Here is a 25,685-nt window from a genome sequence, read left to right on the forward strand (position 1 = left end):
CATAATGCACATCTGGACCAGTTCTGCCTCACTGACCTACTCTATTTTTATCCGACTGACATACGTTAGTAGACCTGTTTGACCTCACATTTATACAGCATCGCGGAAAGTCAATAATCCTGTCATCAATAACTTTCTACTTCGTATTCCAAAAGTAGCAAACTCAGCATCAGTGATTAAATGAATATTTTGTGCAAAAGAGAGAAGTTTTGAACTACTTAGTTGAAAAACATGTAAAATCGATTAATGGCTGCATAACAATAGTCTATCCGTGCTAAATATCTCATTTCTCTGATGTAGCTATAATCCCTAGTTCTAGATGGAGTGTCTCAGATCAATCATAGGGACATTTGTTAAATTCCTGGCAGCCATCTTGATCATGACTGTAGACGTACGTGTCGTGTCCTTATGGATCCGAATGATCTATCGAAACACCTGTCAAACAGCTACGAAGTCGCTAGAGCACTATGAATGATCATCTCGGTAATTTAGCTATACTTCGTTCGTCGTAACACCTTATCTCGACTTCTACTAAGAGTCGCGAAGTGTTACGCGAAGTCAGTTTCCACTTCACTGACCTATTCCACGTTTACCTGATTGGCATTCATTAGTAGGCCTATTTGCCTTAACGTTAACATAGCAAACGACAACAGAGAGAATTACCCATTCATGCCACAGTCACGTCATTAACAGTTTCACTTGCCGCGTTCCAAAGGTAGCAAACCCGGCATCGACGATTAATGACAACTCCTATTCACAGAAACGTCCACCCTTTCATGGGTGAAAGAGATTCTAGGCCGGTTAAAGAATAAAAGGAGGGGCGTGATGTCATTCGAAAAACACTTGTCCGCTCGGTAACAGGTGCTACTTGGTCTTCAGCGCGGAGGACGACCCTCGTGGCCTGGGTGTCTGACGACCCGTGAAAGTCGACCTTCTCACAGAGGAGTAACCCTACCTTGTGGCCGCGTGTCTGATCGTCGGGGCGTGTCCTGTTCCTGCGGGAACGCCGCGTAGGTTCCCTCCGGCAGGATGCAACGACGAGACACGCATATCCCGCAATTATTCAATGAATACATGAATACGAATATTTAGCGGGCTGAATGGCCGACTGCACCGGGCCAGATGCATAATGCGCGCTCTCAACAACGTGCAATCGAAGTAACTAGAGGTCAAATAATTTCATGGCTTGCCGACCTGTTTGGACGCGGCCAGACCCGGTGAATTATGGTCACGAGCGGGTCCGATCATTTGCATGTAAGACGATTCGATTTTTTATGGATAAACACCGCGACAATCGGGTTTGATTCGGGCCAACGACTCCGCGCGGGCTGTTTGACGTGGGTGTCGCTTGGAGAAAGGTCTCTACGTTCCTCGTCTCTTTGCAAAAGGTTATACACCTTCGTCGCGCGACTTTGAAATTGGCGTTCAATTACCGGTCATCGTCTCAAAAACAAAGCACAGTGAATGGTTTGTTTCATTAATTGTATCGTGTAACAGAGCGGTATAGTCGATTCAACGTGTTAACTGCAGCGTCATATTACTAATAAGCCATCGAAGTAGAAATGTTTACGAGGGGAGGCTCGAGAGCGATCAAATTTCAATACCTCTTGCCTCTAAGTGTCGCGGTCCGGACGATTATACCGTCTATTTCAACGTTTAACGCTATCTTTTATAAATAACATTTGTTCCCGATGCTCCAGGGCTCGTTTACAGCCATCAACCCCTAAGTTTTAAGCCCTGTTGCGTCCAGAAAGTGCTCGACCCAGTCCTCTCCCTGAATAAAAATCACCGATCCAGAATCCCCGGTATGCATGACCCCTGGAAAATGCCGTGGTCGTGCTCGAAGAACAAGCTCTCGCCCTACGGGTCGAACTATCGTCGCGCGAAATCCGGCATAGCGCATTTTAAGCAGCATGTTCAATCTCTCTCGCGGTGAAATCCACGATCGACGAGAGGGTGATCAAATTCTCCGACAAATGGGGCGTCCCCGGGATTGGCCGATTCGTCGGGACGAGCGCGCCTCGGGCCCGATAACATCGAACGACGCTTAATATCGTTTCCAGGGCGAAAGACAAAAGCGTCACCTGCCCCTTCTCACGGTGCGCCTCGCGCTCGTCTCTTCCGTACGAAGGACGACCGTAGGAACGTGGGTGGAGTAAAGTGGCGCGATCGGTCCTCCTAATTCAATCCCGTGGGATATCGGCAGCCCTTCGACGCGCCACCGGTGGCGAGGCGTGAATCAGCACGACCGTGAATTATCCAGCTCGTTTATCGAGGAAATTGTAACCCAAGAAAGACACGTCGGACGTGTCCCATTGTCTGGCGACGGCCTCTTACGTGCCTGGTTGCGTAACGCTCTGCTAGGATTCGCAAGCCGGTGCAAGGGTACTCTCGTTCGTTCAGCTCTCGAGGTACCTTCTGGCGACTGGAATGAGACCCCAGGCTTCCTGTATGTTTCAGTCTGTCGTTCGAAGAGAATACTGATGTACTGGGTCAGCTTCTGATGCGAACGAGTACTGTTCACGGATTTTAACGCGGATGTAACACGGATCTGCTTGAGGACTATCGTTTGGAAGATGTTGAATAAATTGATGAGCGCTGCAACTTGCAAGTAACAATGAAAACCATAACGTCCAGAGGGATCGACGACTAAACAAACATGGTTCACAACAGTGTCCAATCAGACAAAAGCGGAAAACGCTGGCGCACCCGTCGAATCTACGAAGCGTAGAATTAGAAATTGGATCCGCTGTCGGTATTCCCCCTTCGTCCATTAACCACGCCGTCCCGGTTAATCCTATAGCCCCGACGTCGCGTTAAAGGAGGGGGTTAGCAAGTGGAACCCCCTTATTGCTAGACTTGCATAGTCATAGATATTCGGTAGGGCACCCGGGCAACGAGGTGGCGGAAAATGGTTACAAAACAGACGGGATTCGGGGGGTAGCTGTGCGGGAAAAAGGCTTCTGGGGGGTCCTGGCGGACAGCAGGAGTGTGAAAATATTCTTACGAGGGGGGGTCTCGTAATGCCCGCCCCAAGAATCCGTGGGGAGCCCCGAAAAGATTAAGTATCCTGTGCTCGGGGTGCACGTGGATAGTTTCTCGTTAGATGCGTCACTTCGTCCTAGTCGATATTAATGTATGGATATAAGTGCGTGCCGTGGATAATATATCGAACAAAGGAGCTCGTTAGGCGCGGGGGCGATTTATATGTATTTTGCGGGAACGTATCGGAGGTGTCTTTGTCCGCGATTTAATTGCTTTTGGCAGGGAAAGGTGTTGTCGAGGTCTGTCACGTGGAAACCGCTTCTATGATTTATAGCCGCCTTCAATGTTTAGCGATCTTTGGTTTGGGAAAGCAAGGCTGCGGTTTCGGGGTGTCTACCGTTGCAGGTGATACGTCATCGATCCTAATCTCTGAAAAACTGCTTAACCCCGGGGTGTGTTAGCGAAGTAGGTTAGACACATTTATCTTCGATTAACGTCGGTAATATTAATCCGTTAAAGCGATTAATAACAGTCTATAAGCGGAAGTACTACTCGGACGTCCGAGGTAACGTTTGACACTAATCTACACAACATCGGTTCGACAACCTAGCAAAATGAATGACCAGGTCTACGAGCGCGGATTCAGACAGGGTAGCATTTAACATTAATCTGCAAAGTCGGTTCAACAACCGACTACGACGATAAGGACTGACTGGCTCCGCGGATACCACACTGATATTCAGATAAGCGTCTCTCGACAGCGAACAGTTCCACCATTTTTGCTAAATACCGTGGTTCATCATTCCTACGATGCAGCTACAATTTCTAGGCCTGGAGGGGCTATCTTCGATCAGCAATATAGATGATATCTGTTGGCTGTTCGAAAGGCTTCTGGATCAAGATTGTGTCCCGATGTTGCGGGCCAAGGTGATCTGATCCCGAGACACCTAAGAACTGCATAGTCATTCGGATCGTAGACGATGACCCAACCACCTTAACAAGGCAGCAAGTGGGATCGAGTGGCATCTACAAAATTCATGTTAGCGATATTCGTGCAACCGCCATGCGAAACGGCCAATCGGGATTCCCACGATACGGCGCATCTGTTGTTCGTTCGGGGTAACTTTAAATTCCCGCGTATTATTAGAACTCTAATTTCGTTTCGCGGTCCAGCGAGCATTCGATGCGAGGGTAATCACGAAATGACTAGTGGCGCGAAGATACCGCGCTCTCTTGCCAGGCGTTTCGTAGTTTTGGGGTGGTCGGAACGATGGAAGGGGGGTTGGCTTTAATGTTTTTAATCTAATTCCCCGCGTGCGAGTCCGGCACGAAACTCCACCCCGGGGGATCAGGTCCGGCTCGCTGGGGAATTTTGCATTGTGCACCCATACGGGGGGTGCAAGTCTCCCTTTCGAGGAATGCCTCGTACGAGTCCACGCTGCGATCGATCGCGCCTCGTCTCCGATTTCATTTCTCAAAGTCTGAATTACGAATATTTTTTATTGCCCCCATACTCGTTTCGTTTCCCTTGGAGGGGGGGTTCGCGTACACCCTTGTATCGGGTTTCGCGCTATTCGATTACAGATAAGATACGGTTGCTTTATTGTAGACAGCTTTTGTACACCTTGGGAGCCATGCATATTTTCGTTCTCGCAGAAATGTGCTTTGTAATTTTAATTTTAGTTACCGGTTGTCGCGCAACCCCTATGCAGGATGAGATGCCTGAATAACTTGTCTACTTTTGGTGATAGAAAAAAGTGTGTTCGAAGGGGTAAATATTATGGTGCAAATTTGTCTCGACATATTTTTTGCCTTCTTTCAAACCCTGTTTCACTCCTTGCATTTTGGGGATGTCTAAGTTTACTTGGAATTTGTCTGGAGATATTTCGTGGAAGCTTATGGGGATTATGATGTTCGGTTTATTCAAAGAGGGGTGGACATTGAGGTATACGCGACAGGAGGGTGAATTTTCATAGAATTTACAATATAACACAAAAACGATTAATCGATCGAGGGGTAAAATTCCAAAGAACTCTGCGTCAACCCCAAATCACTCCTTTCACAGAAAAGGGACAGAAATTCGTTGCTCGTTCGCAGGGGTGAAATTTCAAAGAAATCAACGGCCGATTCATGTTGATGATTTTATAATTATTTAGTGACGAGGTCAGTGCCCTGTTCCGAACCCCATAAATCGTGTATCGATCAGAAACAGAGCCTCCTTTTTGGTCACTCAATTTCCGCTAATCGACGATATCGACTAATGAACACACGGTGCATAACTCGTCCGAACTTCCGCCCATTAGACTGAACTGTTTCCGCGGTGTCGAAGGGCAGCCAACATTGAATTCGCCGCGCCGATAGCGAACCCCTCCCCCCGTCGAAAACGAGTGGGCGTCGGTGGGGGGAGGAGGAGGTGGTCGTTGCAAGGGCGTCGAGACGTTCGCATGGGTATAATCGGTTGGGCCTGGCGGAGGTTTTATCGGCGATACAGCGGCGGTCCGATAAATCGCCGGTTAGAACTTTGCTCGCAATTAGTATGATAATTCGAGCAGCCAGAGTTGGAGGGCTGAAACGGAGACAGAGAGGATTGCGCGTTGATTGTGTTGGTGATTAGAAATTGAATCCTCGGGGGAGTAGAGAAATTGCGAAACGAGAATATTCTGATGGATTTAAATCTTGAGTTTTATGCCTATAAATTAGTATTTTGGAGTATTAGTGCGTGTGTGTTTATTTTATTATATCTGTATGAGATTACTATCGATGGATTGGCGAGGCTTTCCCGATCAAAATGAGTACAAACACGACCATGTTCGAATTATTTTTTTCATATGTATTGCACCAAGAACGAAAGATTAGACTTGGATCAATAGGGCACTTCTATTAAGTAGAATGTAGAATTGCCTTGTGAAGGCAGATTGGAACACATGACACGATTTGCAATTTCTTCGAAGATCCAATCTTTCTTTCTTGCTACTGTAGCTCCAAGCTTTTCTTAACTGATTCGAACAATATATAATTATATGTAATCTAAATGTGGTCGTGTTTGTACTCATTTTCATCGGAGAAACATCGCCAAACTATTGATACCAGTTTCTTGAAGATATTCTAGAATTCGAAAAATTCATTTTCATTTGTTGTTCGTTTTAATCGTTGTTAATCGTAAATTTCGATATATTCTTACAAAGTTCGCGATTGGTTTGCCCAGATTTCGATAGATGCCGATATTGAGCGAGTGATCTCGATCCTGTAACCTCGAGTAGGACTCTAGGATTAATCACATCATGTCGTTCATTAGCAATAATTCAATACGCGCAGCCGCGTGTCCTGTTGCATAATTGATTGTTTAGAGTGGCGCATATGTAATCGTGCGTTTCGCTGCTGATCGTATTAACCGTAACGCACGATAATCTAACGTATTAGGCGGACAGATAGAAGCATGGAGCCGACGAAGAGGCGGAAACAAACGAAGGGCGATCGCGGTTTACGATACGGTTTTAAAGGGGCGAAAGTAAATTTAAATTTTAATTCATCAACAAAATTCCCCACCTCGAACAAATCAATAATTGTGTTTTCCAAAATGAATGGATCCCTAAAATGTGGCAAATATTTTTTCTCTTTAAATCCACCGCTTGTTTCGAGTCCTAAAATTTTTATTTTTATTTAGATGGAGGGGGGGGGGGGCGTATTTTAAAACGTTTGGAAACCACTGACATGCAAGGTTATATCACCAATAAAATCGAAACTCCCAGTCGGGGTACTAAAATTTTCAAGAACGCTGGACCAAAACAGACGAACCCCTAACAACCGTCGGGTACCTGTTCTCCGTTCGCGCGGGAGCAGAACCTTTGTCAGCGTGTGTCCATCGCGATGGGCTTTTTTCACCAGTGTCATTAACCCAACGGCGCGTGCTGTTTTACGACGGCTCGCGTAACGAGCACGACCGTTCGACTATCGAAAACGCGAAATTGCCCGGCCGCCGTAAATCACGGGCCACCCTGGGCGAGTTCGCGGCCTAATCAGTTTAAGTGATTTCGAAAGGCGCTGCTTGCAGCCACGCTACACCTCTAGCGACGCTCGCGCGTTCTCCACGGTGGTCCATGTGTGCGTGGGCGGACAACGCGCGCACCGAGTTACGCGCCAGCGTTTTTAGCGTGCACCCTATAGGGAAGATCCAAAGAACACGGTACGAATATTGTCACTGGTACAGGCTGAATCACGAGAAACGGAACAAAGTGAACTACAACATTACTCGAAGACGACCTTTTTTAAGTCCAAGATGCGAAGAAAGAATAAAGAAACCACCCCTTCTCGCGTCCACCAGTGGATAGATCTGATTAATCTTCCAGCTCTGGTTTCGTAAAAATCTAATACTTGGAGCAAATGCAGAAAAGGAAGAACAAACGAACCACGGCTGCATTCTGACCCTTGCGTCACCTTTAAGGCCCCGATACGCTATCGGATTAATCCAATAGTAAAATTTGCTGCCGGAGAAACAAACGAGCAACAACTCGACGCGATTGCGAAACTGGTTTCAGTCGCCGATGCTGATTTATTAGTCGTACTCTGAGAAGCAGGAAAAGGTTCCCTGATAAACGAGCAACGAAGAACACGCTGTCAGGCCTCGAACTCTTCAATCTATCTCCACCGACTCCGCGAGGTGTCGCCATTAACTTTAATATCGGCCTCATTACACAGGCCGGCCGATATTAAAACGCCAAAGCCCGAGTGGCGAATGATTAATCGGCGTAATTGCGTTTACTCAATTCCGTGATCAATCCGATCGTTCAGGAAACGCAGCTTTAATATTCATTTCAGCTCGCGTAATTGCGACAGATCCGAAGGAATGGTTTCTCTGCTCGTACCTCCGTCCCGACGACGAGCTGGATAATTGTAATCCATATGAATCGATGCGATCCTGAATATTTTACGCATGTTCGAGTCGCGAATAAGAGAATTATATGTGTAGGAACAGGTGATACTTTTTAATTACATCAAACCTTTTTAGGTTAGATAGGTGTAGGCCTAAACCAATATGACACAAGTAATAATAGAGTGCTTGCAAGAGGGTATTCCACTAAAAGTCAGTGTTCTATTTTCATTATTTTTCATTCGTGTCCGTATTGTAAGCAACCGCAAATTAGATCGCCCTAAGGTTCAATAATTTCGGCTCGGTAAACCACCGAAATCCAGTATTATCCGGGCCAATTAGTTCTATATTATTTTATGCAGAGCACGTTTAATTCTACGACTAAACTCGAATTTAGACCGAAAGGAGGTTAACGCGTGCCTGCGCCGCAGGTTCAAGTTCTTTGGGCTAATTGGACAGGTTGCGGAAGAATAATGCCGCGTTTAAAAGAAAATAATGTTTATTTTAAAGCGTCGTGTGTTGCGTAATGTTCCACCTGGACGTTTTACTTTGCCAGCAATTAAACCGAGACGAAGGTTTTCCCATTTTTGGCTAGAACGTTTCCAACAGAAAATATAATAATACTGGTTGACTATGATCAACTGGTAAATGATAAATACATAATAAATTTTATAAATATGACAAATATTCATTTGGCATTCGTCAAAGAGGTCTTTGGTTTAAATTTATAGATAAAAATTTTGCTCCTCTCTGGGCCCCAAGGAGCCTAAGCTAACGCCTTTGTGGCTCCCGAAAACTTGTAAATTTTCTGCAAGGATGACGTCACCGATCGAAAGAACGATTTTGAGGACGCGTCTCATCGAGTACGGTCGCGATCGTCGTGGGGCGGCTTCACGGGACATTTCGCCCAGGCCGTCTTCATTTTCCACTCGGCACGCGGGATTAATGCCCGGCTTAAATGTTTGCCGGGCGCGCGAGAACGCGCGCAGCAGCGTGTCAAGTGATGGAATTAATCGTAGATGGATCCCTCGAGGGTGGCGCATGATTCACCGGGAACCGCATCGCGCCACACCCCGCGCCGCAAAATGGTGTGCACGCTGCACACGATTATGCGACAGCGGGGTGCACGCGCGGACCGTCCGCTCGCTTTGGTGTTCGTACGCACACCGACGAGCGCGAAACAGGGGCTGCACCGTAGGGACAAGTCGAAGGCAGGTGGGGCAAGTGTTGTTCGGATACATCGAGACGCTTTCTTGTTATTCCGTGTCACTTACCATTTGCGAACGTATAAGTCGGTTTAATAACAAAAAAGAATAGTAATAATAGAGGTAATGATTTTGGATCGAGAAAAGACGGGATAGTAATCTTTTACTCGATATGTATACAAGTGAGATCACGCACACGTGACAATGGCCGGATAAACGATGAATTAATTTTTTACTCAAAAAGGAGAGAAAATATGCAATGATAATACGAGGGATGTAATTGATTTCCAATCCCCAGCTTATCCGTAAATCGGAATATTTTATCAATGGCGACATGAAACTAATATTGACGGAGTTTAACATCAATGATAATATGTATTTATCGTGCCAGGGATGTGTGCAATGCGAAACGTAGGGTCGAGTAAAATGCCTGCATGGAAATAAAGATAAATATACATTTCTGGGTCCAAAGGCACGGTACGTGTGCTGTTATTAACCTACATAACCTGAAATATGCGACGGAAATGGATTTTTCGTCTCTGTTGACTTGTTTGCGCAGCGCCTGCCTCCGAAGCTCCTAACGCGAGTCTTTATCAAAACTTGACCGTATATCATCGTACAACATTGTCGTCTTTTACACAAAAATATTACCAGCACTTATATTTCATTAAAAGTGCAAAATATTACGAGAACACAACGTATATATTAATTGTGCCCGAGTGGATAAGATTCCAAAGAAGATGGCAGACCAACTAGCAAAAGCTCTGACTGAAGAATGCCATAAAAATGGCGAAAACTTCTTCCCTGTCACAGAGGATGACCATCCAAAGAAATCTGCAACCAAAATGGCCCCCAACTGCTCACGACGACTCAGGATTCGTCTCAAGTCCCATCCCCAAGCAAATACAGGAGTATCAAAGGCTGGCCAACTGTAATTCCTCGAATCGTCGAGTCTGCCTTTAATAAAAATGGTCTAAGCACGAAGGATGAAGCGAAAACCGTTCCCCCGTAGGGTGGAACTGGATGCAAATACTCGGTAATCGTTCGAGGCGCAGGCATAGTGTGTAATGCAGCATATGTTGCGATATTCTGCGGTCGAATTTACACACACAGGCGGTCTGGTGCACGCATGGCTGCCAACACATCCTCGTCTCCTAGGGATCGTCGTATCTGCGCGAACAGTAAGAGCATCGATCACACACCGGGGACAATATTGGCATGATAATCGGAAGGGATTCGGCACGGTTACGTAGTAACATGGGGCCCTGGCTCGGGGTCGTAGACAGAGGGGGGGGGCCAGCACGATTATTGTGGCTCATGGGGGTCGCTACATAAATAATAGTCGTTGGAAAAGTGGACGCAATATGGCGCGACTCTGAACGGCACATACGAGATGATTGTACCTTTCTGTGGCATTGGGAGTTCTCTTCATTTTCGTGGACTCGGTATGTGTTGACGGCTCGACAAACTTCCTGAAAGGGGGCACAAGGAGGCATGTTTTAGGGGGGCTGGGCGAGTAATTTCGTTCGGTTTTCTGGGACTGCAGAAATTGCCTTTTTATCGTCGCCAGAAGGGTGCACACAGGGATGTGTGTCATGTTTCGGAATATTGCATCCATTTTTAACTCTTTGAGAGGGAACTACTACACTATAGTACTATTTTATACTTGTATACTTCACTAGGATAGTACAATTGAAGTAAAGTCTCCACTGTTCGACCAGGTAGAAAAGAAAAGTGTTCCCTCGTTAAGTAGTCGTAAAAAGTCATAAAAAATCTAAAAATTTGATTCAATGGGAACAAACAGAACCGCCGAAGAAACGTAATAACGCGAAATACAACTTCTCTATGCAGTTCTAATTAATGCAGCACGCCAATGTACCTGACTCGGTCGTAATTCTTATCGGTTGAAAAGAAAACTTCCGGTTACGCGACTGTCCAATCAACCGTTTCATTCACCGTCGCTATTATCAAATCTTTTCGTTCTGTTTGACATATTGCGAATCGTTTCCTCCGAGATACTTTCCGAGAACGTTCGAAAAGGTCGCCACGGTGATTCGCCAACAATGAAAGAGCAAATAACGGCGTGCATCGACTGTGTACGTACATTCATTCCGGCACAATGGCTTTCATAATCGGCAGAACGAATGTAACCAGATATACGAGTTCGAGTTTTAGGCCCAGATAGAGCCGGGGCTGATAATGGCCGCGCGGAAACTTAAATGCGAGCTGAATGGGAATAAGAATAGGTTAGACTAAACACGCGATACAGGTTTACGTAACGCGAAAACGGAACAGCAACAACGTCGAGTCAAATCACCGAGGTATTGTGTAACCCATCGTTGTATACGTACGCTTTAGCGTGGTTCTCCTGTAAGGTATTACTTAATTCCCATTAGCGGGCCTCGTATTTCTATTCCGAGCGCTTCGATGTCCATTACGTAGATTGAGGGGAATCGATGCTCCGGAGGTAGGATCGAAGGAACCGTGCGGAGCATTATGGTCGCTTGAAAAATTAAGGCAACTTCAAATCGCGAGGAACCAGTCTAGTCTCAAGATAATGAAACTGAAGGTCGTAGGATGAAGTTTGGGGCAGATTCAAATCGTGCACCAAGTGACACTCCATTGCAGTAAAAATAGAATAAATTGGAGGTACATAGTATAGTTTTAAAATACGAGTTGTTTGCCGTTTGAAACATTAAAATCCTCCAATTCGTTCAAGAGTTATGATTTTTTAAACATATAGATGAAATTTCAGTGGAATAGCAATGTTAGGGTCAGACATTGTATTTATGGTAAAGAATTTTTTTCTCGAAAGTGCGTAGGATTTCGGGGGTATGTCTGTTCACCAAAAATGATTGCAATGGACCCTCGCGACCGAAAATAATTTTTCCAGAACGATTTGAAATTTTTTTTTTTCGCCAAAAAATTTCACTTCGTATGTTCTGTGTTTCATGTTTTATAGTTGATAACCCTGTCAGTTAATGGTACCCAATGAAATTATATCCTATTCCAAAAGGGTGTAGCTCGCACCAGATGGTCTAAAATACTGTGACCTGTATCGTTAACGAAAATTAGTGGTTTCACGAATGAATTCAACGCCGCGAAGCTTCCCAGCCACTTTACTGTCTAAAACTCGTAGAAGGGAACTATCCAACAATGTCATAAAATAACACACCTGCAGCGGTGGCTGACGCGTTCCTGCTACTCTGATCCCCAAACTAAGACCGGCTCCCCGGAGACGCGCACGTACATCCGTCAAAACTACTCTTGTCATAATCAAGATTCCGAACGATATACCGGATGGAAATTGTCGGAGGAGAAGTTCGAGCCACGGACGGGGACTTGAAATTCAGTTGTGTTAATTCCTGCGGATTTTCGAGCGCCCTCCGGGCCACAGGCCGGCTCTCTCTCAACCATTACTATGTATCACGCCGCACCCACGCAACAAACATTACCTCTGTGTTCGCGTGTTCTCGTGTGCACGTCTCCTACCCGTCTGTACAGGGTGATCCACGTGACCCGTCAAATATTTTCCTAATCGTGGAAAAATTTTCAACTAACAGCTTTAGCAATCTTATACACATTTGCAAAACTGTCACTGTTATTCTCAGCCTCGTTACAAAAATGGAGCATGTTCTCAAATTTCCAAGCTTCACATATTTTCTATACGTACCTTCGACTTGATCATTTAAAAATCTTACTAAAATAAATTTTATTTTAATATTCTATATTATCGCCATTTTGTTCTCTTCGAATCTGACAAATAATTCTTTTTTCAAGTCGATCGCGAGAAAATGATTTCACGTATTTTTGAATTGCCCGAATTTTTTGTCGATGGTCCGACTAATTTCTGGAGTATCCACTTGGAGCGGGTCAGTTGCGTCACCCTGTATGCGAACACGACGCCCCGCGAATCCATTAGCCGTGTTCGCTGGCTCGTTTCCCTTCGGGCGACCGGTGTTGAGAGAGCCGAACACTCCGATTCCTATTTCAAAGTGCTCGAACGACAAGCGCGCGATTAGTCGTTAAACGCCCGCCCGAAAATTCGGTATCAGGCAGCCCGGAAGAACGCTTTTCCATCGACACTCGAGTAGGAAGGGTTGCAGGCGGTGGGGCGCCGTCGAAGTTCGATGACTCCACGATGACGATAACAGTTCCGCGCGCTATTTCGCGAAGACTCGCATAGGTTTATATTTTTAAAAATTAAATTACAATTTAAATATTTATTTCGACCTGTTGAATACAAATTTAAATTTATCGCGTATCAATGGGTAAATAGCGGATGGAGAGACAGAGAGAATTATTCTTCGCGATAAAACGTGTCAAAAACGAGTGAAATTTTTAAAAATTGCTTGCTGCACAGTCTGTTATTTGTGCAGTAACTTCGGCGGTTTATCGCACGAAACCGTACGACGCAATTCTACTTGGTTATCGCGTGCTTTTTCCCCAAGCAACAAATCGTTGGAAGCATCGACTGGTTTTATTTTATACGCGTCATCGATATAAACTGCAATTTACGTGCGGTGGAAACAATATTTAATGGTCGGAGCTGAGAACCGCTGACAAGGCTTACCAAATGAAATACGAAACATTGATTCCAATGAAGCTTCATAGACGGATAGAGAGCCGAAAAATATTGCGTCGGGCGTGTAGTCGTTTTTGTAAACACTCGATACTTTACGAGATATCTGGCAATAAAGATGACACGTCACGCGTCGCGGCGCACGAACAAAATTTTTAAACCCAATTCTATCCGCAACGAAACCTCGCGTGGGGGGAAAAAACTCGACACTTTCGATTCGTTTTTGGACGAGGAATTACTTTGCTCTGGTCGAAATCAAATTCGATCGATTTCGAAAAAATATCGAATCCCCGTGTAAAGAGACATTATAAAAATATTACGGGTTTTCTTTTTTCCACTCGTGACTATTCGATTTCATATTTCGCCGGAAGAAACAACGAATGCCCGCCAAATCGAAATTTGATCAGCACCCGATATCGACGCGGTCAATTAACCGTCATAGTTTACGAATGACGTTTTAAACCGAACATGGTTCGATCTAATTTTCCGATTTGGCCCGCACGAACGCACGAGATTTGTTTCGAACCGCGTAACACACGTGTTATCGGCCATCATCGTCCCGTGCATTATACAAAGAACACTAAAGTGGGTGGTAGGGGTGAAGGGGGATGAGAAATCGAAATCTGATGAGCGAAATAATTGACGCGACTAATACGCGGGATTAACAGCGAATACGGACGAGATGGAATTGGTGGTAATTGAAATAAACTAAACGAACCCTCGATTATAGCGGCGATAAAGTTTTACTGCGCCAGTAAAAGTTTTATTTACGCGTCCACCCTACCGCAATCGTGAAACGAATATTTGGAAAATTGGACGAAAATTGTTTGTGATTTACTTTACCCAAGAACGGACGCTCCGAAGAATTCGTTTCTCGAAAGTCTATAGACTTACCTGAAACAAGAAAAAAAGTACGGTCAAGAACGGTGTTAAAAATATTAATATAATTATTATATCGGTCACAGAGGATAGCATTTTCTAAAATTTTGAATGCTTAATTTTCTGTGGGCATATCTGGGGCGTCGGGCGAAATGCTCGTCATTAAGAAAAATGTCTTCTTAAGACTTTGTAACCGTAAAAGAGTCTTCTCATCGTTCCTAATTTGGGCAAGAAAGTCTGCTTAATCTGCTTAACCTCGAAGTAACAATAAATCTTCCAGGTCTCCCTCGAAAGAATATTCTAAAAATACAATTTTCAGATCCGGCCAGAAGCAAAGCCAAATGTACCAACCAAAAAATGCATTATACATTCGACGGGGTGGAACTGAAAATGGAAATTTCACAGTTATCAAAATATTTCTGTTTGTCCATCAAACAACGTCCCTCAAATTATATTTCGTGTTTGCAAACGAAGTCATTCGAAGTTCGACGAACGCGTAACGTACAGGGTGATCGAAGAACAAGTTACTAAATACCGATCGAGCTCCAAGTGTTCTTGGAATTTCTAGATACGTCCGATCGACTTCGCGTACGTTCGCCGCGCACGATGGAGTTAATTATATTCGACAACTGAAAAGTAACTACGCCGATGGCGGTAAGCCGGCGCCATCGAAACACGCTGAAACAAACTTCCCCGTTACATATTGATTGGCCGTACCCCGGAGTCAACCTGTATGAGTTTCGAACAAACGTAACCGAAACGCAATTCAACAGGTTTTCGTGTACCGCGTGTAAACATCGGTTTGTTCATGTTTCACGGACTGCTGGGAATTTCTGTCGGCCTTGTTGAAACGTAACCAGCAAACGAGACGATCATTTGCAGCCAACGCGATTAATCACTTTGCTCTCCTGTAGGAAATTTCATTTCGTTCGGCCTCCGTATCTTTTTGCTCGATACAACGTTCGTGTAGGAGCACAGGACACGATATAAATTCAAATCTCCCGCGTGGTAACGTAGGCGGCAGCACTGGTCACCCGCGCAATGATGGAGGACTCTGCTCTCCCATTGTGTTGCTTCAATAGTAAGCTTTTCAAGAAACTTTTAAGAAGAAAAACTGTCGCTAACTGAAGCTAACGCAACCTCTAACATAACCTAAAATCGAGAAGGACAAGGAAGAATCGGAATCGAAGGAGGAAGTTTCCTGTATCGGGCATGGAGGATCTGCAATTTCAGATATCGCGGGAGAATTGGCATGATAATCGAATCGTAATCAGCAACATCGGTTTCGGGTACGCGAGCAGCAGGAAGAAATACGCGCGGAAATCAAATTGGGTTCTGGAAACTGGAAACTAGTTACGCCGGGCGACTATCTCAGGTATGTCTCCGCTCCATCGGTTCGAACGCAATCTCCATTATCTGATCGGAGGATCGAAACGGAATTCAGCGATCGCGATCGCTGCTCCACGGCATCGAGGGAGGAAACTGCAAGAGGCGATTCGCACGATTCTGTCGGTCTGTTTGCTTGGCAGTTAACGAGTGCAGCTCCACGACGACGATACACCGGGCAACCTGTACGCATTATGCGCTGAATGAGGCGGCAATCTCACCCCTAGATCTCCGGCTGGAACAGCACCAGCAGCAGTAGCAGCGGCGAGTGAACAGTTGGCGGGCACGAAGTCTTTTCAAGGCCTACGACGGGGCAAACTTATCGCGGGACCGCTACGCGAGTACCAGCCATTTGCGTTTCATGAGCTCTCAACTCGGTCGAGTGAAGTGAAATACGGGGGTAAAAAATTTATCTTCCCGTCCGACGAGTGCGGACCTGATTACGTTATACACTTTCGTTCGAGTTTGCGGGACAGGAGACCCATGGGGATTGCCAGTTTGTTGATTCGCGCGACGTACGCTTAGCTTCATGGATGACTCCCTGATAAAACCTCGAGTGGAGATATTAAATATGCTCTAAAAACAAAAGGCTACGAGAAAGTGGGCTATATAGAAGTTCCAAGATTGGATCTGGACAACAGGTCAAGCTTGATCTTTTTTGTAATCTTAACAAGGCTGATGGAAACTATAGCTCAATGAGTCAGGTCTAAGCAACGTAATCACTTCAGCAGAAGAAGTTTCAGAAGGTTTCTGTTGGAATCCTAACAACTATGTTTGCTAGGTATTCTAATGCCATCCTTCTTCAATGAGTGAAACCTCATGCATCCTTGAGGATGAGCCACCTTTCTTATTGTGCAACTACCAGGAGAGTATTGAATACAGAAACTGACGTCATCTTTCTACAATGAGTATCAGTTTAGCTCAGGAGCACCTAGGCTAGAAGCTTACAACCTGCTCAAACGACCACAAACATGGTCCACCCTCTGGTGCACCACTCCTCGAAGGTTTTGGATTCGAAAGATCGAGCTAACTAGTTGACCTGAGGATTCTCTTGGTACCTTTCAAAACAGTTGCTGCCTAGACTATAGGCCTAGCACCTATGAACGCCAAGGATCTTGATAATCTTGTTGAGATGCACATTCCTCTGCCAAAGCTACTCTGATAAAAAGTCTGAATATCTGAAACAGTTCGAATGTCTACATTTGCAGACAACCGTTTGATCCCTCGGGTGAATTTGAATTCGTTGCCCGTAGGCATCTAAACGGCTGTCAGCATAATCCACGGGGCACAACCGCGACTAACGAGCGGAGCACGAAGATGATGCACGAGTATTATCTCGTGAATGGGCTGCAATCTCGGTCCTAGATCTGTTAGTGTAGGCAGCGAGTGCGCAGTCGGCATACCTCGCGAACCTTTTCGGGTAGCATGACGAACGTAAGCGGATGTGATGCAAGAGATCGTCGTTCCGCGCGAGATACCACGCTTGAAAAGCTTGCACTCTGAAAGAACACCCCTCCGTCACGTGACATCGAACGCGAGACTCCTATTTGTCCCGGGGTCTAGTTTTCCCTGCACGTCAGGAAACGGGATATCGATTGCTACGAGCACTCCGCGATCTGTCAGTGGTTTAATAAACCCGTCAATTTTTTTTATATCAACGTCTCAAGATTATATACTTAACGTCTTGTGTGTCATTTTGGAAGACATCTCTAAATGAAGACATTCGGGGTCACAGCTTTAAACGTCCGATCGCAAATGATTCTAATTTTCCTGCTCCAATCTTCTTAACTAACCCGATCAACAACGTGGTTGTGGAAAATCGCTGTTCGCGGTTTTCCATCGAACTCCACAGAACTCTGTCCAAGAAACTCCCAGACTTCAGACACCTAAACTTCCCCGTTACAGTTCGTTGCAAACAGTAGCGATCTTCCTACGATCACGTGCAACTCGAATACGACTGTTCTTGCGATCGTACCCGCTTTCAAGTGACACTCGATACCCTCGATTCAAGAAATCAAAGGAATAATACGTTCCTAATTCCCCTAAGTCCAAGACAATCGCTACCCCGCTTAAAAAATGGAAAATCGTAACCTACCCCGCTTTCGAGCGAATCGATGGACCCGATTTCGTTGAAAGCAGGAACTACTACCTTATATTCCACGCGGCCGCCCGTCGACACAGTTGGTACGAACGGGCAACGAATATTTCAGCCAATTAAAATGAAAATTGGTACCGGCTAATTCGCCCCGTGAAATCGCGAAGGGATCACCTCGTGGCCACGATTTTCGAGGGAACATGCTGAAATTGCAAAGCCAACATCCAACGTTTACTTAATTTTTCCCTAATAAATCAGCCAACCGATTACTGAAGCGTTTAGGGAACAGGGGAGAGTATGCACCCTCTGAAGCGTAGCGTCCATTTGCAACGGTAACGAGTGCAATTCCATTCCGCGGACGGCGTGCACGCACGCGTTATTCCGTGAACGGATTATAATTCTCGGTCGGCGGATCCGCCCCGGTTCTGGTTTGCTCCTCTTTTTCAACGATACGATGCACGTTCCGGATAAACCAGCTTGGATTTCCGAGCAACGGGAGGATGCTGGGCCCGGGCGGCATTAAGAATTGCGCGTTTCGACGCGGCCGCTAGCCGTTAAATATTGATGGCCGATGAGTGAATGGAGAAACTGCGATTGCGGGACACGCTGGCTGCGAGTCAATACCGTTGGACATCAATTACTTTGTCTGGTGTTAAACTGGCTGCGGTAATTACTCGCGGAGTAACGTTCATGCATTGAATGTAAATTGGATGATTAAGCCTCGGGTCGCTGACGCCGTGGGCTTTGCATCTTTTCGCGTTTCATCTTTCCTCTCAGCGCTTTTAACTTAGAACGTTCCTCTCAAGAGATTTATACGGGAATCCCGTTCTATATTTATAGCCGACGATATATGGTTCGCATAGATTTTGTCGGTTATAGATTATATAAGATATGTACGATACAGTTGACGCGACTTTCACTGTCCGTGATCCGTGTATGGGTCACTACGCAGGGCTATTTGATACGTCGTCAAGAGCTCGGACAGTGAACGGCGAAGCCTAAACTTAAATTCAAGCATTTAAAATTCAAGACGTTTTTTTCCTATCGTGCTCTTAACAATGTCGTTACGTCGATCGAGCGTGCCGTAAATTATAGTCCAGCTTGATAATTAAAGGACTGTCGAGAGCTTCGATGTCGATGGGTCGTTAAAGGCAGTGGCCCAACTGGTGTAGCGAACGTAGTGCCGTGCTTCAAAACCAGCCACGGCCCCATTTTCAGACGGGACGCGTTATCTGACATCAAATCTTGCTACCGACGTTTAAGAATCCAGAACAGCCTCTAAAGACACCCAGCGGGAAAGAAGACCAAAGCGACCGGGACCCGCCGGACCGGTGAACGCGCCGAACGACACCGCGTCAATTAACGATTATAACCCTATCCGACAGAGCGTCGCGTTTCGATAAGCGAAAACTGCGGGCAATATCTATATTCGCGAAGGAAGGCAATTATAAAATCAACACCGGCAATTAGACATTTTTTCCGCGGCAAATCGACCGAACGATTACGGGGGCGTCTAATGAGCTCTGCCTCCGATATATCAGGGTGTCCATTTAGCGGCGCTAACGAGTGCAACGTCGGACGCGCTGCACACGTACGCGTTCTCCCATGAATGGGTCGCAATCTCGCTCCAGGATCTCCTGCACCGTCGGCCGGCCCGGCCAAGTGAACAGTTGGCGAACGTTGGAGAGCCTGCTCCACTCGCGGCAATGCGAGCTACCGTTTGAGATTAGCATCTTTTATGCATATACATGGGAGACCTGCAGGCTACCTACACCGACGCACACCTAGGGGAGGCTCCGTGTCTGATTCTGCTCCCCCCTCAACCCCCCACCCTACACATTCTGATGGCGGTTCTCTAGATACTTCGCCTCGTTTCCGTTTTTTGCATCCTCAATGGACGCGGTGCATATGATGGACAAACACCATTTTGTATTACCCCAAAAGATTTCCTTCTACAGTCGATGCATCAACTGTTAAGTACCTGGCACCTTATCATCCGATGTTCTGTTAAAGTAGGATCAGGATGGGCATAGAGCAAGTGTGTCTGACTCTAATCCTCATGGACTACTTAATACAACAGATATCAGCATAAGAGGAGGTCTGATGAAAGTGCCAACCGTGGTTATTCGATTCCTTAGCAAGAGGAAGTTTCTTCAATACACCTTTGCAAAAGAGCAAAGGTTGCAAATCCTGTCAACTGCTGTGACACATCAACACCGAGCCCAAAGACAATGTATGAATCGCGGCAAGGAGACTCAAAAAGCCCCGAGTCATTTGAAACAAGTAACATCGTTCTTGCCCGATCGTACGGAAAGGACCAAACAATGCACGTTCGGAAACTGGTGTTCCAAGGCTCCCAAGGCTCGAACATGCTGCAAGTCACGCTGACGTATCCAACACAGGGACGTGCGACCCCCGTAGGAAGGGGTCTTCGATTTTATCTCGAGACTTGCCTTCTCTAAAGAGGCCTCTCTGAATTCTATGCCTCCAGACACGCGGCACTCGTGGCCCTCCTCGACAAATGGCTGCGCTTGATCCGGGACACCTTCACAATGGACTGGCTACCGGGATAATTACCCCAAAAACCGATGTAGAGGGTGCTTATTGCCGCCAGGCTCGTTAATATTGTTGATGGTGCGTTGGACGTGAAGATGTCATGATGCACAGGACGCTTCTGGGGACTCTGACGTCCCGTGAATGATTGTGCAATTGTCACGGGTCCTGATTACCATTATCAAACATACCGTTGCACGTCAGTTATCGAGGAAATAGAAATTTGGAGGACACCTAGTTCGAGATGATCCTTTGCTGAACTGCTTTTAGATACTCTTATTCATGGGAATGTTCTCTGAATATCTAAGGAGGAAAAAGTCATTTATCGAGGTACCGTTGATCGTCAATAATCGAGGGAATATAATCAGGAGAATATGACGAAGCGTTATTGAGGTTTCTGCCTTGATACCGTTATTTATGGGAATTTTCTCGTAATAATTTTTGCCATCAATCTTTCGAATAATCCCAAACTTCTTAATTACGAACGCATACAAGTTTCCTAGCGGGGGTCCTCGTCAATTTAAGATCCGGTTGGGCAAGGAAGGGCATGCCCAGTGCGAAAGTTTGGTGCATAATTAGTCGAGTAGACGCTTGCGTCTACGTGATCTTGTTATTTACCATCGACTAGCCGTGCCTTAGAATTAACGGAGGGAAATTTAATGTCGCATCGGGTCCTGAGTCAAAGTCGTCGGCCCGGGTCCTGCCCAAGCGCTGTTCAATCGAGCAGGAAACTATGAATGGAGCAACGATCCAGAACGCCAGCTGCTACCAGCGTTTCCATCCTCGTCAGGTTCGCACGTACACCGACGAGATTTCCCTTGTGTTCTGCACAATTACCTCTGAGGGAAGTGCGGCGGTCGCGAGCCTCTTTTCTCCTCTTTCGGGGAAATAACGCTCGAGAATGAATTCTCTGCTTTGAACGAGTGCCTCGGCTCGAGTACTCCGAAGGGCTCACAAGAGAGGATGTGTTTTGTTTATTCATAGTGGCGTTTGCCAGTTTGACGTTACGTCGGCGTAATTTTTTTTCGTTATAACTCGATGCGCAAAAATTGTGAAATTTTTTGGTAAATTCAGAGAGAAGCATTTAAATTTATATCTTAATCGTGCCCTAACTATAAAAGATTTCGGCCAATAGAGATAATCCTAGTTGGCACCGATAGAGGGCCATGTATTTTATATATGTGCAAAGTTTGAAGTAAATCGGTTAACTACATCTTGAGATATCGTGCCCCAACAGTTTGAAAAATGTTGTTTCGAGATAAACGACTTTAAAGTTTCGGCGTACAGTGCTCGAGCATATAGTGTTCGGTTGGGGGTCCTACAACTTTGCCAATTTTTCGAATTTTTGCAATTCGTTCCCCGATACGTACTGTGTGCGCCTGAAACTTTAAGGAAATGCAAAAATATTATGGAAAATCGACTTTTACAAAGTTTTGGGAATTTTTTTTGGAGTCACAGAATGTGGAATATACTAAAAGTGTATACTATGAATTTTAAAAAAATTGACTTTTAACAGTGAGTGTTTTAAAAATGGAAACGAAACCGACAATTTTTAATTCATTCGTAATTCGTAATATAAAGTTGGAATCGTCCACGTTCCTTCGGTGCTTTTTTCCTCCTTTTGGGGTCTACATTAACCTCGCCAAGTATTGAAATAAAATTAAGAAGCATTCTATATGGGTGGTCTTGCCTCCGCCAGGCGCTCACGCCATCGCATGACATATTTGCTGACGTATGCAAATATCCGTCAGAATTTTACTTCTACGTTTGCGCTTCCCGTGTTCCGCTCGCATACCAGCTCCCCCATCAGCGCGAAGAATTTTCCTCGATTACGTCGTTTCGTCCGTTACATTTTCATTGCATTTTCATTACACGTTCCGCCGCGATTCATAGAGAATTAAGTAGGCCGACGTGATATACTTCCTTCTCTGTCGGAAGCAGGAAATTTGTTCAGTGACCAGCGAGCGCTTTAATCGTATTCACGGTATTCTCTCGTCCCTATGAAAGCACCTTGAATACCGGTTTCCCATTTCTCGGCGCGCGCCGTCTGGGAGCCAATTTATATGCAAAATTACCCCGCGTTGCAACACATGTTCAAAAAGGCACGGGATGACCAGCGGAAAAAAGATTATATTATCGTGTCGTCCCGTGGAAATTTGTATGCAAAAAACGCGCTAATGCAATAACGCCGGCCGGACGGCAACGGTTCCCTCCGAAAATGTTGCTCACTTCGTGCTTTTTTCGCCGATAATTGCATGTTAGTTGAATTCTAAGACCGTAATCATCCTAAACACTGTTTTTACCATGCTTTTGTTTGTACCGTTTAACGCGCGATTTCCTCGCTGCAAATTCTATCAATTCAACGAAAACGTATGCAAAACACGCGCTGAATTTGATTTATTAAACAATATAACTGTATTAATACTTCATTTTATATAAGTGCTTCTATTTTTTATTCGTTTTGCATATACAGTTCGCAATACAATGATTTTTTTACGTACTATTCGTGCAATTTAAACTGTGTTTGAATTTCCCGCTGGTGATTCATAACCTCGAATTGAAAGTTTCGGAGCAACATGGCGGCCCCTAAATCATATTACACGCGGTCCAATGTATCCATTTCAATCGTTTCAATTTTAATATCCTTTCTTTTAAATTAAAAAAAAAAAAATACCTATTTGTGGATCCTTCCAGTCTTACTACTTTATTTTGTAATAAGACGGATTGGTCACACTGTATTTTGCAGCTATCGCGACTGTTTCAAAGCCAACGAATCCTCAGTTCTTGAAAAATAAAAGTATTTTAAAAGCGGGCGCAAAAATTGAGAACCAAAACGATTCAAACGTTACAAACGTATCCGTATTTGTCACGATCACTGAGCGCGGACAGCTCGACAAAGCGACGAATTATTCATTGAATCCGATGGTCATCTAATTAATAGGCACATCAAAGCGCGCTGGGAGAATCATTCGGGCATGGAACGCGACTGATTTATCTGCATGTATTACAACCGTACCCATCGAACAATTTTTCATGCGCCAGACCCGAACGATTCACCTCATTCGATGTCGCATTATTTCAACGATGATCTATAGTGATTATAGATCTGGAGCTGAAACCCCGTCCAGTTACTGTCTTCATAAGCACAAAGTAATATGCACGGGTAACATGATTAATATATTAGCGGGAATAATTGTTGCTGGCTTTGTTTTAACCGAAGCTCTGATCGTATGACCCACATCGTTTAAACTCTGTGTCGTCAAAATCATATCATGGAACGTATTTACTGTGGCAAAAATCTCATGAAGACTCAGTCAAATGTTATAGAAATAACATAATTCAAAGGCTTTAATATTTAAACAGCATTGATACTTCTAAAAAATTGTTCTTTTTACTTTTGAATCACAAAGCTGACTGTGTCTTCAATACAAAGTTTGTATTTGAAGCTACCATATGTCACGTAATAAAGTTCATATTTTTCAGGACTGCCACGATCTGTCACTTTTATGGGACACCCATCCATTACTCAAGAAACCCTGGGCCCATGGATTGTCTGTCAGGGACACTGCATCCCCTACATCACTGTTATGGAGTATGTCAGTCACTATTGGGGTTGAAGGTGTAGAGTGCACCTGATCCTCAGAAATGTGGATGGATGGTGACGATTAACGTCTTTCTATTGCTCTGATTTCTGCTTTGCTTATGTATACCCACATCTAACTTGTCTGAATGTTCCTTTAAGTAGCTGTACTGTAGGACTCCAGCCACAAATCCAACAATTTAGGTGACCAAACATTTATCTCCATAAGGAATGCAGATAGCCATATAGTTTATACAACATTTTTCATTCAGAATGACCTGGTAGTCACGTTGGAATGTTTCATAGCGTATCTCATGGGCCACTAGCAGTATCGAAGGTGTTAAAGTGCACCTGATCCTCAGAAATGTGGATGATTAATGACTGCAAATGGCTTCCTACAGCGTTGACGTCTATTAACCAATGTATATTCGCACGTAACTTGTCCGTGTGCCCCTCGGAGCGAGCGTACTTCATGACTCCGTATTACAAATCCAACTGTCTAGGTGTCCCAACATTTATCTCGATATCGAATGCACATAGGCTTATAGCTTACATAACATTTTTCATTCGAAATGACCTGGCGGACAAGCCGGAACGATTTGTAAAGTATCTTACGGGACACCCAGTATATCGAATCGCTGTCGTCGGATCTCGGCCGATTTCGACATTTTACGCTTTTTGCGCTCGTCTAGTATGCTAATCACGGTGTCGTATAGTATCGTTAATGCTCGAGCGGAGCGGAAACGTTAACGGAGCTTCGATCGGAGTCGGGGCCATGAATCATAAGTCGCGGAAAAGATAAATAAAATTGTACAAAGCCAGCGTTGCGTGTAACTTCATTATGCGGAACAAGCTTCTACGAGTCGACTGTTCATATTTCATTCTGATCAAGCGATGTGTGCCTGAAAACCCGCGGGATTTTTAATGACGTTCCTGTTCGGTACGAGTGTTATTTATGGGCGTGAGCGGCTACCGCGCTGCTGAAAGCTCCGATTTTTTAGCGAGCGGACGGCAGGTTGGCAGTAAAAGTCTTGGAAGTCTCGTGCGACGCCATTTTTCTAACGATCTCCGGACTCCTTAAGTCCTGGATTCCTTTCGTGTTCCGCTTAACGTTAACTTTAGACGTAATTCTAACAAATACCGATTCATTACACTCGAGCAGAGCCACGCGTTTAACGTTAAAAACAACTTTCTTGTCGCCCAAGACAATTTCCTTAAAAAGCGAACGGACTCATCAAAGATAATTTAACGCAGCCGGAGTTCCTCCATGGGATGAAAAATTCTTTTGCCACGGGAGAAACATCTTTTCTCTGGGAACTTTCTGCATCTGGATCTTGGAAAGTTTCTTTCAAAGTTTGCCAGTTCGTAGAAAGGAAACAGATCCTAATAAATTCTCGAAAAAAAAAAAAAAATATCGTCCCGACGACGACTCTGTTTCCACGTGACCCACTTACAGCAACAATTCCTCGGAAAGCTTTGGAATTCAATTTTATTGCACGACGTAATTTTTGCTTCGTTTTATTGTTTTATCGTTTGTACGTCGAACAGGTGGA

The 25,685-nt window shown here is 45.0% G+C and overlaps 1 protein-coding gene across 1 annotated transcript in view; it reads right to left on the reverse strand.

Moving 5' to 3' along the window:
• LOC122396106 (protein slit) overlaps positions 1–25,685 on the reverse strand; it is a 385,949-nt gene that overhangs the window by 87,812 nt on the left and 272,452 nt on the right. The gene's annotated exons all lie outside the window — the stretch shown is intronic.

Source organism: Colletes gigas, unplaced genomic scaffold (genome assembly GCF_013123115.1).
Source record: "Colletes gigas isolate AHSC1104 unplaced genomic scaffold, ASM1312311v1 Colletes_gigas_Sc00007, whole genome shotgun sequence".
NCBI lineage: Eukaryota > Metazoa > Arthropoda > Insecta > Hymenoptera > Colletidae > Colletes > Colletes gigas.